Source organism: Stegostoma tigrinum, chromosome 1 (assembly GCF_030684315.1).
Source record: "Stegostoma tigrinum isolate sSteTig4 chromosome 1, sSteTig4.hap1, whole genome shotgun sequence".
In the NCBI taxonomy this organism is placed as follows: domain Eukaryota; kingdom Metazoa; phylum Chordata; class Chondrichthyes; order Orectolobiformes; family Stegostomatidae; genus Stegostoma; species Stegostoma tigrinum.
Genome location: NC_081354.1, coordinates 140,011,237 through 140,029,103, shown reverse-complemented (window position 1 = coordinate 140,029,103; position 17,867 = coordinate 140,011,237). Strand labels below are relative to the sequence as shown.

General features: G+C 42.2%; 1 protein-coding gene across 4 annotated transcripts in view; it reads left to right on the top strand.

Annotated features, from left to right (window-relative positions):
- Positions 1-17,867, top strand: part of tln1 (talin 1) — a 261,880-nt gene that overhangs the window by 75,825 nt on the left and 168,188 nt on the right. For 3 of the 4 annotated variants that reach the window (XM_048541038.2, XM_048541019.2, XM_059649048.1), the window contains exon 2: positions 17,461-17,539. The gene's annotated coding sequence lies outside the window, so the exon portion shown is untranslated. Of the gene's footprint in view, positions 1-10,277; positions 10,406-17,460; positions 17,540-17,867 lie in introns of those variants that run through there. The other variant, XM_059649046.1, reaches the window with a different exon arrangement.

Here is a 17,867-nt window from a genome sequence, read left to right as displayed (position 1 = left end):
TACAGTTTGGTAATAAGTACCACCTTGGCATTTTTGACATGATTGAAGGTGTAGCTGAATGAAGGACCTTTGTTTAGGGGAATGGTGTCATTGTCCTTCAGCCAGTTCTTATCAAAGCTGTAAGTTTAGGTTATTAATACAATTCAGAATTGGCTCAAGTACTTGCTGAATCTGTTGGAAAGTGAAAGGGTAGGCAAATATACCCTAACTGACCTTGACCAGTTTCCAGCAATCATTTTAACTCAAGCATATTACATGGTGAGACTGACAAAGCAGACGAGAGCCCAGGGAAGGTCCAACACTACTTTAGAAAGCTATCCTTTTATCAAGAAAAATTACATTTACCAGATTGGGTTAGATGGGCTTCAGATCAATACGACAGGTTGGCACAACATCGAGGGCCGAAGGGCCTGTACTGTGCTGTAATGTTCTATGCTCTGTGTCTATGTCAGACTCTACCATTTATACTATAATTGAATTCTCTCAATCCCTTCACGTGACTTTTCGGTAAATAGTTTTGAATCATTAAGTAAACACCCTCAAATCTACACTTGCTATCTACTTCTGAGCACATGATTCTGAGGCTTCACTACACCTTCCACAAGTCCCTACCACTCTCTGAATGTTTTGTCTGAAAGGACTAGTAATACCCATTCAATAAGACTAGAACAGACTGTGTTCCTCGATCTTTTGAGGTTGGTTGATATTTCAAGAACTGCACTTGTTGCTTTGGGGTTCCCCTCTTGTCTGGGTCTTGTTCTAGTCTTTGGATCATCTCAATGAGGTGATGGCTTATTGATACTATCACTGGACTGTTAATCCAGAGGCCCAGATAATGTTCTGGGTTCGAATCCCGCCGTGGCAGTTGGTGGAATTTGAATTCAATTAATATCTGGAATGAAGAATCTAATGATGACCGTGAATCCAATGTCAATTATCTAAACAAAAACCCGTCTGGTTCACTAATGCCTTTTGGGGAAGGAAATCTGCCATCCTGACCTGGTCTGGTTGACATGTGACTCCAGACCCACAGCAATGTGGCTGACTCTTAACTGCCCTCTGGGCAGTTAGGAATGGGCAATAAATGCTGCCTAGCAGTGATGCCCTCATCCCATGAATGAATTTTTAAAAAAATTCTCAAGATACCCGTGGTTCTTTCAAAAGCAGTGTGCCTCTCGGAGTTAAGAAAACACTCCACATTAGACTGTACTGAGTGTGTGTCAATCCATGATCTTCAGCATATGCTCATGTATTATGAAGGTGAATAAATGATGTGCATCTTAATAATTGACAACTGTGGTTGTCTTAGTGTGTGGACAGAGCTATGATGCAAGAGTTGGCTATGAATTGTACATGAACTATTTAGACGCCCTAATGTACAAGTTATGACTGTTCTATCATGGGATTGACATGACTCAACTCACTATAATAGGAATTCTTCAAGGCTCATTTGGCAGCTCCTTCCAAACTAGTTACCTTTACAACTTAGAGATGATGGAAACTGCAGATGCTGGAGAATCCAAGATAACAATGTGTGGAGCTGGATGAACACAGCAGGCCAAGCAGCATCTCAGGAGCACAAAAGCTGACGTTTCAGGCCTGGACCCTTCATCAGAGAGCTGGGGTCCAGGCCCGAAATGTCAGCTTTTGTGCTCCTGAGATGCTGCTTGGCCTGCTGTGTTCATCCAGCTCCACACATTGTTACCTTTAAAACTTAAAAGGCTAAAACAGCAGTTGCATGGGAACTTCACCACCTACAAGTTCCCTTTCAAGACGCACACCATATCACTGTACCTTTACTGTGACTGGGTCAAGGTCCTGGAACTCCGTAACAACAGCATTGTTGGTATCCCTACAGCTCAAGGACTAATTTCTGAAGAAGTGTCACTGCACACAAAATGTTAATTCTGTCTCTCTGCAGATGCTGGCACAACTAAACTGTTGTGTTGCAATTTTCTTTGTTCAGTGATGTGGGTATTTATTAGTAACAGTTTCCCTGATTAAATATGGAAGATTCTGATGATACAAGGAGTGGCATAGTATATCAGTGGTTAGCACTGTTGCCTCACAGTGCTAGGGTCCTGGGTTTGATTCCACCCTCTATCTGTATGGAGTTTGCACATTCTCCCCTTGTCTGCATTGGTTTTCTCCAGGTGCTTGTGTTCCCTCCCACAGTCCAAAGATGTGCAGGCTAGGTGGATTGGCCATGCTAAATTGCCCAGTGTCCAAGCACGTGTAGATTAGATAGGTTATAGGCGGATGGGTCTGGGTGGGATGCTCTGAGGGTCACTGTGGACTTGGGCTGAAGGGCCTATTTCCATACTGTAGGGATTCTATGAAGTGTGTTTGGTAGATGTTTTTAAGCAGTCCTTTCAATGCCACCTATACCAAATTTGGCTAAAACAATTGTGGCACCTTGCAATATATGAATTGTGTACTTACTGTCATTTTGGAATCCCACAACCAAGATCTTTTTTTCCCCACAGATGCTTGTGTTGTAATAATGGCAGAACAAGTAAAAAGGAAATAGATCACATAAATGGTTTCAGCGATAGTAGGAACTGCAGATGCTAGAGAATCTGAGGTAACAAGGTATAGAGCTGGATGAACACAGGCCAAGCAGCATCTTAAGAGCAGGAAAGTTGACATTTCGAGCCTAAACCCTCCTTCAAATAATAAATGATGTCAGCCATGGTTTAGTAGAATAATTATCGCTGAGTTACTAAATTTCTTCAGTGAAGGGTTGTGAATCTTTGAAAATCACTGTCGCAGAAGGTTGCTGATGTGCCAAAATTGAACATGTTTACGCTGGAAATGAAGGAGTTTTTGGTCTTACAGGCAACTGGGAGGATGTGGTGAGCGGGTGGGAAATTGGACTTGAAACTCAGTATTTAGCTATGATCTAACTGAATGATGGAGCAATCTGGAAGGGCTGTCTGGTGCTTTCTCACAATTTGTTATAGCTTTGTGTAAGGTTATGGGTTCAAGTAGCACTTCAGCACAAAAACCAGGGATGGTACTCTGGCGTAAGCTGATTTGGAGAGCGTACAGTGAGGTTCATCAGGATGTTGCCTGGTACAGAGGATGCTAGCTACGAAAAAAGGTTCAGTAGATAGGATTGCTTAAAGTAGAAGGACAGAGGGTGAGGGAAGGGGAGACGAGAAGACCTGATTGAGATCTACAACCTAATGAGAGGTATAGGCAGGGTGGACAGCAAGAAGACACACGCGCGCTGACAATTTTTAGGGGAGATATGCGTGGAAAGCTCTTTACGCAGAGGGTGGTGCGTGCCTGGAATGCATTGCCAGCGGAGGTGGTAGAGGCGGGCATGATAGTGTCTTTCAAGATATATCTAGACGGATACATGAATGGGCAGGGAGGAGAGGGATACAGATCCTTGGAAAATAGGCAACAGGTTTAGATAGAGGATCTAAATCAGTGCAGGGTTGAAGGACTGTAATTTTCTTTGTTCTTTGTAATGTCAAATCAGTGCTGTACTGTTGGAGGTGATCAGGTGGATGAGATCCTGTGGCACTTTGAAGGGAAAATAGGAATTGTCCACAGTGACCTGGCCAATATTCATCCTGTGATCCACAATGCATAAGGAGCTTGTTGTTACTACATTGCTACGGTAAGGGCTCTGTGTGCAAATTAGTTACGATGTTTCTTATTAGAACAATGTCTACACTTCAAAAAGACTTAATTAGCTGTTAAATACTTTGAGATGTCCACTGGTATTAAAGCAATATACAAATACAAGTCTTTTTATTCTTTCAAATTATTAAACACCAAACTTGTCAATGGTGTCTGGACCTTTAGATGCTGTGAGGTTGACAACTTGGTTGTGACCTTGTTTAACTCCACAGAGGTGATGGCCACAGAGCCAAAAAAGTCTTTAAATTGAGAAGCTACAGTCACCATCAGAAAAATATAATTTGAAACTTGCACTGTCTATACACTTTCAGATGCTGATAGGGCTTCTAGTTGAAGTGGAGAAAGAATTGAGCCACTTTTGGAGATAATGGGAACTGCAGATGCTGGAGAATCCAAGATAACGAATTGTGGAGCTGGATGAACACAGCAGGCCAAGCAGCATCTCAAGAGCACAAAAGCTGATGTTTCGGGCCTAGACCCTTCATCAGAGAGGGGGATGGGGAGAGGGAACTGAAATAAATAGGGAGAGAGGGGGAGGCGGACCAAAGTTGGAGAGAAAACAAGATAGGTGGTGAGGAGGTAGGGAGGGGATAGGTCAGTCCAGGGAAGATGGACAGGTCAAGGAGGCGGGATGGGGTGGTAGGTAGCAAATGGAGGTGCGGTTTGAGGAGGGAGGAAGGGATGGGTGAGAGGAAGAACAGGTTAGGGAGGCAGAGACAGGCTGGGCTGGTTTTGGGATGCAGTGGGGGAAGGGGAGATTTTGAAGCTTGTGAAGTCCACATTGATACCATTGGGCTGCAGGGTTCCCAAGCGGAATATGAGTTGCCACCTTTGGGTGGCATCATTGTGGCACTGCAGGAGGCCCATGTTGGACATGTTGTCTGAGGAATGGGAGGGAGAGTTGAAATTGTTCGCGACTGGGAGGTGCAGTTGTTTGTTGCGAATCGAGCGGAGGTGTTCTGCAAAGTGGTCCCCAAGCCTCTGCTTGGTTTCCCCAATGTAGAGGAAGCCACGCTGGATGCAATAGATACAATATACCACATTGGCAGATAAAAAATAAAACTGTGGATGCTGGAAATCTGAAACAGTAACGCATGAATGCTGTAAAGTTCTCAGCAGGTCTGGCAGCATCTGTGGCGAGAGAGAAACAGAGTTAATATTTTGGGTTTGTGACCTTACGTTGGAACACCAGTTGGAACATTATAGATGTGAAACATTAACTGTTGTCTCTGTCTCCACTGTTGCTGCCAGACCTGATAAGTATTTCAACCACCCCTTTCTTTAGACATTTAACTTTAATATCAGAAAGGAGCAGGGACTTTTCGCTTAACATCAAAAAATAAGCAGGAGACCTGAGTTCAAATCCCACCAATGACGTAGGATGCTGTAGGTTGCAGAGAGACACAGATAAGCTGCAGAGCTGGGCTGAGAGGTGGCAAATGGAGTTTAATGCAGACAAGTGTGAGGTGATGCACTTTGGTAGGAGTAACCAGAAGGCAAAGTACTGGGCTAATAGTAAGATTCTTAGTGTAGATGAGCAGAGAGAGCTCGGTGTCCATGTACACAGATCCTTGAAAGTTGCCACCCAGGTTGACAGGGCTGTTAAGAAGGCATACAGTGTTTTAGCTTTTATTAATAGAAGGATCGAGTTCCGGAACGAAGAGGTTACGGTGAAGCTGTACAAAACTCTGGTGCGGCCACACTTGGAGTATTGCGTACAGTTCTGGTCACCGCATTATAAGAAGGATGTGGAAGCTTTTGAAAGGGCGCAGAGGAGATTTACTAGGACGTCGCCTGGTACGGAGGGAAGGCCTTACGAGGAAAGGCTGAGGGACTTGAGGCTGTTTTCATTAGAGAGAAGAAGGTTGAGAGGTGACTTAATTGAAACATATAAAATAATCAGAGGGTTAGATAGGGTGGATAGGGAGAGACTTTTTCCTAGGATGGTGACGGCGAGCACGAGGGGGCACAGCTTTAAATTGAGGGGTGAAAGATATAGGACAGATGTCAGAGGTAGTTTCTTTACTCAGAGTAGTAAGGGAATGGAACGCTTTGCCTGCAACGGTAGTAGATTCGCCAACTTTAGGTACATTTAGGTCGTCATTGGATAAGCATATGGATGTACATGTACATGTTTTGTAGTGAATGAAACCTTTTGAAGAGCAGGTGTGCATGCTGGAATGGATAGAGATGGACGAAGCTGATGTGCTGAAAATTTTGTCAAACGTTAAGATTGACAAGTCGCCAGGCCCGGATCAGATTTGTCCTCGGCTGCTTTGGGAAGCGAGAAATGCAATTGCTTCGCCACTTGCGAAGATCTTTGCATCCTCGCTCTCCACTGGAGTCGTACCTGAGGACTGGAGAGAGGCAAACGTAATTCCTCTCTTCAAGAAAGGAAATAGGGAAATCCCCGGCAATTATAGACCGGTAAGTCTCACGTCTGTCGTCTGCAAGGTGTTAGAAAGGATTCTGAGGGATAAGATTTATGACCATCTGGAAGAGCATGGCTTGATCAAATACAGTCAACACGGCTTTGTGAGGGGTAGGTCATGCCTTACAAACCTTATCGAGTTTTTTGAGGATGTGACTAGAAAAGTTGATGAGGGTCGAGCTGTGGATGTGGTGTATATGGACTTCAGTAAGGCATTTGATAAGGTTCACCATGGTAGGCTCATTCAGAAGGTCAGGAGGAATGGGATACAGGGGAGCTTAGCTGCTTGGATACAGAATTGGCTGGCCAACAGAAGACCGAGTGGTAGTAGAAGGAAAATATTCTGCCTGGAAGTCAGTGGTGAGTGGAGTTCCACAGGGCTCTGTCCTTGGGCCTCTACTGTTTGTAATTTTTATTAATGACTTGGACGAGGGAATTGAAGGATGGGTCAGCAAGTTTGCAGATGACACAAAGGTCGGAGGTGTCGTTGACAGTATAGAGGGCTGTTGTAGGCTGCAGCGGGACATTGACAGGATGCAGAGATGGGCTGAGAGGTGGCAGATGGAGTTCAACCTGGATAAATGCGAGGTGATGCATTTTGGAAGGTCGAATTTGAAAGCTGAGTACAGGATTAAGGATAGGATTCTTGGCAGTGTGGAGGAACAGAGGGATCTTGGTGTGCAGATACTTAGATCCCTTAAAATGGCCACCCAAGTGGACAGGGTTGTTAAGAAAGCATATGGTGTTTTGGCTTTCATTAACAGGGGGATTGAGTTTGAGTCGTGAGATCTTGTTGCAGCTCTATAAAACTTTGGTTAGACCGCACTTGGAATACTGCATCCAGTTCTGGTCGGCCTATTATAGGAAAGATGTGGATGCTTTGGAGAGGATTCAGAGGAGGTTTACCAGGATGCTGCCTGGACTGGAGGGCTTATCTTATGAAGAGAGGTTGACTGAGCTCGGACTCTTTTCATTGGAGAAAAGGAGGAGGAGAGGGGACCTAATTGAGGTATACAAGAGGCATAGATAGAGTTGATAGCCAGAGACTATGTCCCAGGGCAGAAATGGCTAGCACGAGGGGTCATAGTTTTAAGCCGGTTGGTGGAAAGTATAGAGGGGATGTCAGAGGCAGGTTCTTTACGCAGAGAGTTGTGAGAGCATTGAATGCGTTGCCAGCAGCAGTTGTGGAAGCAAGGTCATTGGGGTCATTTAAGAGACTGCTGGACATGTATATGGTCACAGAAATTTGAGGGTGCATACATGAGGATCAATGGTCGGCACAACATTGTGGGCTGAAGGGCCTGTTCTGTGCTGTACTGTTCTATGTTCTATGTTCTACATGGAATAGTGTAGGTTAGATGGGCTTGAGATCGGTATGACAGGTCGGCACAACATCGAGGGCCGAAGGGCCTGTGCTGTGCTGTTATGTTCTATGTTCTATGTGCAGGTGAACATCTGCTTAATATGGAAGGTCATCTTGGGGCCTGGGATAGGGGTGAGGGAGGAGGTGTGGGGTAAGGTTGCAGTTGCAGGGGAAGGTGCCAGGTGTGGTGGGGTTGGAGGGGTGTGTGGAGCGGACAAGGGAGTCGCGGAGAGAGGTCTCCCCGGAAGGCAGACAAGGGTGGGGATAGAAAAGTAGCTTGGGTGGTGGGGTCGGAGGATGATGCATTGTATCCGGAGGTTGGTGGGGTGGTATGTGAGACGAGGGGGATCCTCTGGGGGCAGTTGTAGTGGGGGCAGTTTGTGAGGGATGTGTTGCGGGAAATGCGGGAGACGCCGTCAAGGGCGTTCTCAACCACTGTGGGGGAAATGTTGCGGCCCTTGAAGAACGTGGACATCTGGGATATGCGGGAGTGGAATGCCTCCTCCTGGGAGCAGATGTGGCGGAGGTGGAGGAATTGGGAATAGGGGATGGAATTTTTGCAGGAGGGTGGGTGGGAGGAGGCGTATTCTAGGTAGCTGTGGGAGTCAGTGGGCTTGAAATGGACATCAGTTACAAGCTGGTTGCCTGAGATGGAGACTGAGGTCCAGGAAGGTGAGGGATGTTTGTTGAGTTGGTAAGTTGGATATGAAATTGGGTTTGCCATAGACAAGTTGTGGAGGGGTACTTAGCTGACTGGAGGTCAGTGACCAGTGGTTTTCTATAAGGTCAGTGCTGGGACTTATATTCGTGTGACTTGGATGAAAATGTCAGCAGTCTGATTAGTAAGTTTGCACATGACATGAAAATTGGTGGAGTTATGGATAGTGAGGAAGGATATCAAAGGGTGCAGCAATTTCTAAATCAGCTGGAGTATTGGGTGGAGAAATTGTAGCATTTCATCCAGGCAAGTTCGAAGTACTGCATTTTGGGAGGTCAAATGCAAGAGGAGAGTGTTCTGTAATTGGCCAGACCCTTAGGAGCATTACTATACATCGGGGTGTTTGTCCAAGTCTAGAGCTCTCTGAAAGTGGCAACACAAGTGGATAAGGTGGTAAAGAACATACATGGCAGGTTTTGTCTTCATTGGTTGGTTAGGGATTTGAGTATAAAAGTTGGCAAGTATGGTCGAGACTTCGGTCAGGCCATATTTGGATTGCTATCTACAGCTCTGGTTGCCACACCTTGGGAACGCTGTGGATAGTTTGGAGAAGTACAAAAGAGGTCTACCAGGATGTTGCCTAGATTGAAGTGTATTAGCTGTAAAGAGTTTAGATAAACTTGAATTTGGCAAACTGATAGACATATATAAAATTGAAGGGCATGATGAGGGTGATATGAGTCTGTCACTAGCAGGGCATAATTTTCATGTGGGGTGGTGTTTTTCTTTTATACAGAGGGTAGTGGTGCCTGGAAACCTTTGCTAGGTGAATTTGAAGATTTTTAGACTCATGAGCAAGCAGAGAATAGAGAAATGCAGACAATTGTGGTCTGCACAGATGTGGGCCAAAAACTCAAAAAATTTAGGACTATTTCAATGTAAAGGTTGAGATGGCAGGAGCTGCAGCAGTGTGGGTCTGAGCAAATTCAGAGATAAACCAAGTCCACATTTAATCATGAGTTATGCTGTACATTTAGGGTTGCCAACCCTGACTCTGTTCCTGGACTGTACATCATAGGACTTTTCTCCTCCAATTGCCCTACTGAGCCTTTAGTGGAATCAAGGGTTATGGGGATAAGGCAGGAACAGGATACTGATTGTGGATGATCAGCCATGATCATAATGGATGGTGGTGCTGGCTCGAAGGGCCAAATGGCTGCCTCCAGCACCTATTGTCTATTCAATCGCCATTATTTATGGGAAAAAGAAAAAGTTCAAAGAAAACAAGGAAGCAGGAACATGTATTGTTCCTCCATGGATGAGGGTGGGGGGGGGGGGGTTGTTGGGGGTAGGGGGGAGCGGTGAGAGGAAACAGATATTATCTTAGTTGATTATAGCAAGAAATGACAACCTGATACAAATCTGGAAATGACAGCAACAATAATCTTGTCTGTGTTAACGCTGAATTATTTCTGTAAGACCGTTAATATTGCAAGTTCTTAGATTATATCAGCCGTTGTCTCTACCTTTTTAAATTACTTTTGAATGAAGTGGCTTGAAATCTATATTTCAAAATACTGAGAGTATATATCGGCTCCAGTATTCAACATACCTTGGCTGAGTTTTAGTTGCCTTAGTGTTTTTGCTGTTGATGGTGTATCTCATTGAACTGAAAATGACTGAAGGCAACCATTCACCTAATTGAATCAAGCATCCCAAAGCTTCGTAATTAATTAAAAGTTCTAACCTGATGTATCTGTAGATGAATCTATTTTTTTGTTCTGCCCCACGCACTCTCCAAACTGTAAACTGACATGCTGATGGGGAAGAGGAGGGGGGAGGAAATGCTTCATTACATGTCAGTTTGTTTTAAAAAAATAGTAGTTGAATTGTATCAGATACTACTTTTGCTGGTGAATGATGCCCTTTTAAAGGCATGCTGGCAAAAGCAGGAAGTGACTACATTGTTAGTGGTCAAGCTAATCATCATCGAGGGAATCAGTTCCTATGGAGGCATTCCAAGCATACTGCTCATTCAGGGAGTAAGCAACATACAAACTGCGCTCAGGAATGTATAATGGGGAAATGCGGCTGCCTAGCATCCAGTAGGGAGTGTACATTTTTTTGTGATGCATAACAAAATTATTACTGGGCAGTTCATGTTTATGATTGTTCACTGTCTTTAAAGTTTCTCCTGTACAGTACATCAAGTCAACAGGGAAAATCATTTATTCTGTTTCACCATTACGTGAAAGGTTCAAACTGTTAGAAGATTGAAAATGCTGTAAGATCATATGATGTAAGTTTATCATGCAGTTGCACCATTTTCCTGATTCAGCCAAGCTACTTACTGTTAAGATCAGAAATATAATGCTGAATAGGAGAGGGTAAAAGGAATATAGTCATTTCATTTTTTTTGAGTAGTTACATGTGTTTTTTTTGAATTTGAGAGGTACCTGATTAGGGTATTTTATGGGGTGACTAGCACTGTGTAAATGCAAGGTATTTTCTGAATGTGTGGATGATCAATTGAAGGTCTTGAGAATAGCCAGCACTTCAATCCCTGTTCCTATTGGAGTTTTTTTTAGAAGTAGTTTGAACAATCCAAGTGCCTTTTATGGATCAGCAATCCATTGGTTACTTATGTATTTGGGTCTAATCATGCCTACGTCTGTCTCCTGTTTCAACCAACCCCCTGCCTGTGAAACGAGACAGAACGTTCTTTCAAAGATTACAAGTTACGCTAAAAATTAGTCTGGCCTCACCCGAACATTTTAGCACTAACCAATGTTTTTGTTGTGTTGTTTGAAAGTGTTTCTGCAGGGGGAGATATTTTTAGATCCTAAATGGCACTGAAGTTAGCATTGCCTTTGGAAAAAGCTGGTGAGCAGAGAATAGAGATAATCTGTTTTATTGAATAGCTATTTAAAAGAAGTAAACAATATAATTGCAGAAATGCTTTTATTTCATCAGAACATGTTCTTAGCTGCATGACATAGCAGCCTTAGGTAGCTGTTTTAATAACAATTCAAAAGTTCCTTGTTTGAGAATTGTCTTCATTTGGCTTCAAAGTTGTCTTTACATTAAAAAGTAAACGTTCTTTCAATTTTGCTTTTTGCTGTAGATCAAATAAATTATAGATTTCTTTTACTGAATAAAGCAGTTAAAATATCCATGGTAGTTTCCTTTTTTTTGTTTTGCAATTATATTGAGCCTCACAAATGTTAAAGATTTCAAAAAGTAAGCAGAATTCCTAAATCTACCTGTCATTTAGACCCAGGTTGTCAGAAAGCACAGACCAGGTTCCTGTACTTAAAAAGATTTACTATTTATTAGAAATAGATTATAACATCAAAGAAACCATTGTGAACCATCAAGATATGACTCTGCCCTATTTTACCATGCGCTTCTAAGTATTTTGCAATCTCATCCTTAATAATGGAATGTTAAGTTGAACTAACAAGTTGAGACCTGTAATTTCCTGTCTTCTGGCTGTCTCCCATTTTAAACAGAAATGTGACGTTAGCTATTTTCCAGTCTTCTAGGACCCTCCTTGACTCCAGTGATTCCTCCATGTTCACCACCAATGCCTCTCCAAGCTCCTCACTACTTCCTTCAGAACTCGAGTGTAGTCCATCCAGTCTGAGTGATTTATCCACCTTCAGACTTTTTAAACCTCCACAGCACCTTCTCCTTAGGTGTGTGTAGTGTCTATCACTGCATTGCAATATGCTACACTGTCGTGAATATCTTGAAGTTGTGCTACTTATGTACTTGCTATTTATTCAAATGATTTTAAATGGCTCGGAATGGGCATGTACCTACTTGAGCCTTTTGGTGAATTTGAATGGTAAGTTACACCAGTGGAGATACCAATTTGAATTAGCCACTTTAGTGTCAGCCAAATATTATACCTAGTTGAGTGAATAAGCATGGCAGGAAGCATGTTGCACAGGACAGTAATGAACCAGTTCAGATTTTGACAATTCAAACAGCTTCATGGTTGCTTGCTAAGTTTTTTTTTTCCTCACTTCCATATTTCAATCTTCCTTGAGGTTTGAACTCCCTTTTTCTGGATCACTTGTAGTGCAATGAAATCACTATACCACCTCTTGGATAAACTGTAAGCTTTTTATTAATATTTGACTGAGTTAATACTTGTGTTTATTTTTAAAACATCATCTGTGCTTGATCATTATTTTCCAGCCTTCAAAATAACTAATTTGTTGTTTAGTAAAATAGATTCCATGTTGAATGTCTGAGAGAACTGAATTTATAACAAATAATTACTCCAGATGTTAAATGTTGAACCAAGATCCTGCATCCAAGGTTGGGAGTTCAGGTGGCAATATTGTGTCTTCTGGTTCCCAGAAGTTCAAAATAATTGTAATATATTAAACAGATAGAGTTGACACTGAACGTATTTCTCACCGTATGTTGTTGAACAATGCATTGTTAATTTAGTACAAGCAAGGCGTTTTGATCATAACATCTAAACATGCTGATAACAATATAATTCATAACCCTTTCCAACTAATGTAAGTGTTATTCAAGCTATCAAATAACAAATATTCCAATGCCATCCACAAGTTTAACCAAAGAGATAGCGAAGGAAGAGATCAATCTGAGACTGGAGAAAGGAGCAAGTCAAACAGTCAGGGCAGGCAGGAACAAAGCAAGAAATGAGGTAGAATTGATAAATTACATTGCATTTATTTCAATGCAAGCGGCCTAACAGGTAAGGCAAATGAATTCAAGACATGTTTGAGAACATGGGACTGGGGATATCATAGCAATTACAGAGATATGGCTGAGGGATGGACAGGACTGGCAGCATAATATTTCAGGGTGTGGGTGCTATAGGAAGGATAGAAAGGGGGGCAAGAGGAGGGGGAGTGACATTTTTGATTGGGGATAACTTTATGGCTGAACTTGGGGAGGATGTTCTTGGGAATACATAAAGGGAAGTTATTTGGGTGTAACTGAGAAATGAGAAAGGGATGATCACTTTATTGGGATTGTGCAAACAGACCCCTCCCCAAGAATCAGTGGGAAATTGAGAAACTGATTTGTAAGGAGATCTGAGTTATCTGTAAGAATAATAAGGTGGTTACAGGAGGGGATTTTAACTATCCAAACATAAACTGGGACTGTTATAGTGTTAAAAGATTAGATAGAGAGGAGTTTGAGTGTATAAGAAAAATTTCTGATTCAGTATGTGGATGTGCTTACTAGTGAAGGTGCAAAATTTGACCTACTCTTGAGAAATAAGGTGACTGAGGTGTCAGTGGGCGAGCATTTTGAGGCCAGTGCCCATAATTTCATTAGTTTTTAAAATGGTGATGGAAAAAAACTGGATCGACAACTTAATTGAGGAAGACCAATGTGGATGGTATTAGGCAAGCAAGTTCAAAAGTTGTTTCACAGATAGGAACTGCAGATGCTGAAGAATCTGCGATAACAAGGTGTAGAGCTGCATGAACACTGCAGGCCAAGTAGCATCAGTGGAGTAGGAAGGCTGACGTTTTGGGCCCAGGCCCCCCTTTTTCTGAATAAGGGTCTAGGCCCGAAATGTCAGCCGCCTTACTCCTGCTTGGCCTGCTGTGTTCATCCAGCTCTGCACCTTGTTATCTCGCGTTCAAAAGTTGATTGATTGCCTATGGACTACCTATGTATGGAACCACAAGAGGTGGAGGGGGAGATATTAAACAAGTATTTTGCATCAGTGTTTGCTGTGGAGAAGGATATGGAAGGTGGAGAAATAGATAGCAACATATTGAAAAATGTGGTGCTGGATATTTTAAAACTCGTAAAGGTGCATAAATCTCCGGGATCTGATTACATGTATCCTAGAATTCAGTAGGAAGCTAGGGAAGTGATTACTGGGCCCCTTGCTGAGATATTTGTATCATCGATAGCTATAGGTAAGATGCCAGAAGACTGGATGGAGGCAAATGTGGTGCCATGATTTAAGACAGGTGGTAAGGAAAGGCCAGGGAACTATAGCCCAGTAAGCCTGGTATTGGTGGTGGGCAAGTTGTTAGAGGGAAACCTGAGGGACAGATTTACATGTTTGGGCCAATGGGCTGAGGAATGGCAGATAGAGTTTAGTTTAGATAAATGTGAAGTGCTGCATTTTGGAAAGGCAAATCGGGGCACGCAATGGAATGGTCATGGGAATTGTTGCTGAACATCGAGACCTTAGAGCGCAGGTTCGTCGTTCCTTGAAAATGGAGTCAAAGGTAGATAAAATAATGAAGAAGGCACTTGGTATGCTTGCCTTTATTGGTCAGTGCCTTGAGTATAGTAGTTGGGAGATCATATTGTAGCTGAACTGGACAATGGTTTGGCCACTTTTTTGGAATACTGTATGCAATTCTGGTCACCCTGCTAAAGGAAGGATGTTGTAAAACTTGAAAGGGTTCAGAAAAGATTTACAATGATGTTGCCAGGCTTGGAGGATTTAAACCATAGGTGGAATCGGCTGGGACTAATTTCCCTGGAGCATTGGAAGCAGAGGCTGACCTTACAGAGGTTTATAAAATCATGAGGGACATGAAGAGGGTAAATAGACAAGGTCTCTTTCCTGAGGTGGGGGAAGAAGGTGAGAGGGGAAAAGTTTAAAATGGACAGAAGGGGCAACCTTTTCAAGCAGAGGGTGGTGCATGTATGGAATAAGCTGCCAGAGGAAGTGTGAAGGCTGGTACAATTGCAATATTTGAAAGGCATCTGGACAAGTATAAGAATAAGAAGGGTCTAATGTGTTATGGGCCAAATGCTGACAAATTGGACTAGATGTATATAGATATCTGTTTGGAAAGGATAAGCTGGACTAAATAGTCTGTTTCTATGCTGCATATATCTGACTCTGAACCCAAAACTTCCGGTCCTGGCAACATCTCTGCAAATTTGTTTTTTTTTACAACCCTTTCTCGTTTCTCAGATGTTTGAGATGACCTTGGTCTTGGAGATCAGGATGTAAAATTGATTTGGGTGGAGATAATAAGAACATAAGAACTAGGAGCAGGAATAGGCCATCTGGCCCCTTGAACCTGCCCCACCAGTTGGAAAGATTAAGATCATGGCTAATCTTTGAGATTCAGCTCCACTTATCCACCCACTCACTATAACCCTTAATTCTTTCACTGTTCAAAAATTTATCTAGCCTTGCCTTAAAAACATCCAGTGAGGTAGCTTCAACCACTTCACTGGGCAGGGAATTCCACAGATTCACAACCTTTTGGGTGAAGAAGTTCCTCCTGACCTCAATCCTACATCTGCTTCCCTTTATTTTGAGGCAATGCCCCCTAGTCCTAGTTTTACCTGCTAGCAGAAACAACCTCCCTGCCTCCACTTTATCTATTCCCTTCATAAATCTTGTGTTTCCCCTCATTCATCTGAATTCCAATGAGTACAAGCCTGGTCTACTCAGTCGCTCCTCATAGTCCAACCCTCTCAATTCTGGAATAAACAGTGAATCTCCTCTGCGCTAGTTTATCTCTTAAGGAGACCAAAACTGCATACGGTACTCTAGGTGTGGCCTCACCAGGACCCTATACAGCTGCAGCACAGCCTCCCTGTTTTAAAACTCCATCCCTTGAGCAATGGCAGACAAAATTCCATTTGCCTTTTTAACCTGCTGCACCTACAATCCCACCTTCAGTGATTCATGCACAAGGACACCCAAGTCCCGCTGCACAGCAGTGTGCTGCAGTTTTGTTACCATTTAAAACATAGTCCATTTTGCTGTTATTCCTACCAAAATGGATGACTTCACACTTATCAACATAGTACTCCATCTGCCAGACCTCCTGCCCACTCACTCACGCTATCTGCATCCCTCTGCAGACTTTGTCTTCTGCACTCTTTGCTCTACCACTCACCTTAATGTCATCTGCAAATTTTGACACGCCACACCTAGTCCCCAACTCCAAATCATCTGTTAATTGTAAACAATTGAGGTCCCAACACTGATCCCTGAGGCACACCACTAGCCACTGACCGCCAACCAGAAAAACACCCATTTACCCTTACTCCTTGCTTTCTACTGGTCAACCAATCCTCTATCCATGCCAATACATTACCTGTAATACCGTGCAACTTTATCTTATGTAACAGCCTTTGGGGGGGCACCTTGTCAAATGTCTTTTGGAAATCCAGATGCACCACATCCACAGGTTCCCCATTGCCCATAGGGGAAAGAATTCGCTAGTAGAAGTTGTCTACAGGCCACTTAACAATAACCACAAGAAGAATCATTGGATGGTTTTCTTTAAAGAATCATTCTTTTAAAGATATGAAAATCTTTACCCTCAGCATTGACTCAGATGGAAAGGTAAAAGATTGGTGTGATTTGGAAAATAAATTGCTTTTATTTTGCAAGTTAGTCACCCTGTATGCTGATACCTCCACCCACCTCCCTCCTCAGACACATCCAGTTAGCTGATGAGGAATTCTGTAAATTAACTTTTTTCTAAAGTTCTTTATACTTTTATCTTGCTTTTTGTTCTGTATTCATTAAAATTGAAAACAAAATGGAGCATTGAGTTGAATTTCTACCTTGGGATTGCATCTTCGAGCCAAGCTTCCTTTGCAGTATTTTCTCTTGCCGAACAAACTGAAGGAGCAGTCTAGCCATCCTACGCCATGCAAACACTGATATCAATGGTGTCTGTGTTGACACAAATCCCTGCAACAAGTTGGAAAACTGAAGAAATGAGCACGTTTCTCCTTGCCTAGATTGGGATTGCTTTTTAAGAAAATGCAGAACTGAGTTGAGTTCCTTTTTATTTAACAGGCATCTAATAACTTCACTCTATTTAACAGGGCCAAAAAGCCTTGAGCTCTGGGTTGACTTTTGAGAAGTGGTGTTGCTAGTATCTAGGATATATAAAGGTTACTGCCTTTTCTGTTGATATTTGATTTCAAACATTTGATTGTAGAATCACAACGTACAACATGATACATTAACTAAAGATGATGTCTCCCATGTAGAGAAGGAATTTGCTGTTAGTTTTAAAAATGAAATTTTAAAGCTCCTTTACTGGTTTTAATTTTTATCTGAAAGGTACATAAGTGGGGCAAAGCAATTGAGCAATTTTGCATCGTGATTGTTATTTGTCTAAAATTTTTAATAAACACATGCCATTGTAATTGGGTGTTTTTATTGAAGTCATTGTGTGGTTTTTAAATTATGGCATTACAAACATTGCACTTTTTTAAAGATATGTTTGTGCTTTAGCAAAAGATTTTGAAAAGTTGTAAGTACACTACCACCGTTTTGAAAGGCAATATTGAAATTTGAAATATTTTTATTTTGGCTGTGATTTAATAATTGCTTTGTTTTTTCCTTAGAGCTAAAGCTGGAGAGATCTGTGTTTGTGAGCAGAAGAGGAGAAGTTGTGGAATATAATTCCCGATCCATTTCTAGTTGGTAAGATTGCACATTACAGTATAGTATTTTTAAATACTACAGGCTCCAAATGAAGCTAAATGGTACTGTTTGCTGTGACCTTTGGTGCTTCGCTTTCATTATCGTACATTTTAGCTTATTTTCAAGATGGCTTCTTTTTATTAGTCTTAGATTAGCATTTTTGGTTTGTCTTATATGCAATATATTGGAAATTTTCAAGAACTGATTCTTTTCCTCCAAAGTGCATGTCTAGCATTTCCTTAAATGCATCAATATTAATAGTTGTTCAATAGTTCGAACTTAAGTGTGGCTTGAAAAAAAGACATTTTTGTAGATGTTTTTGACTCGA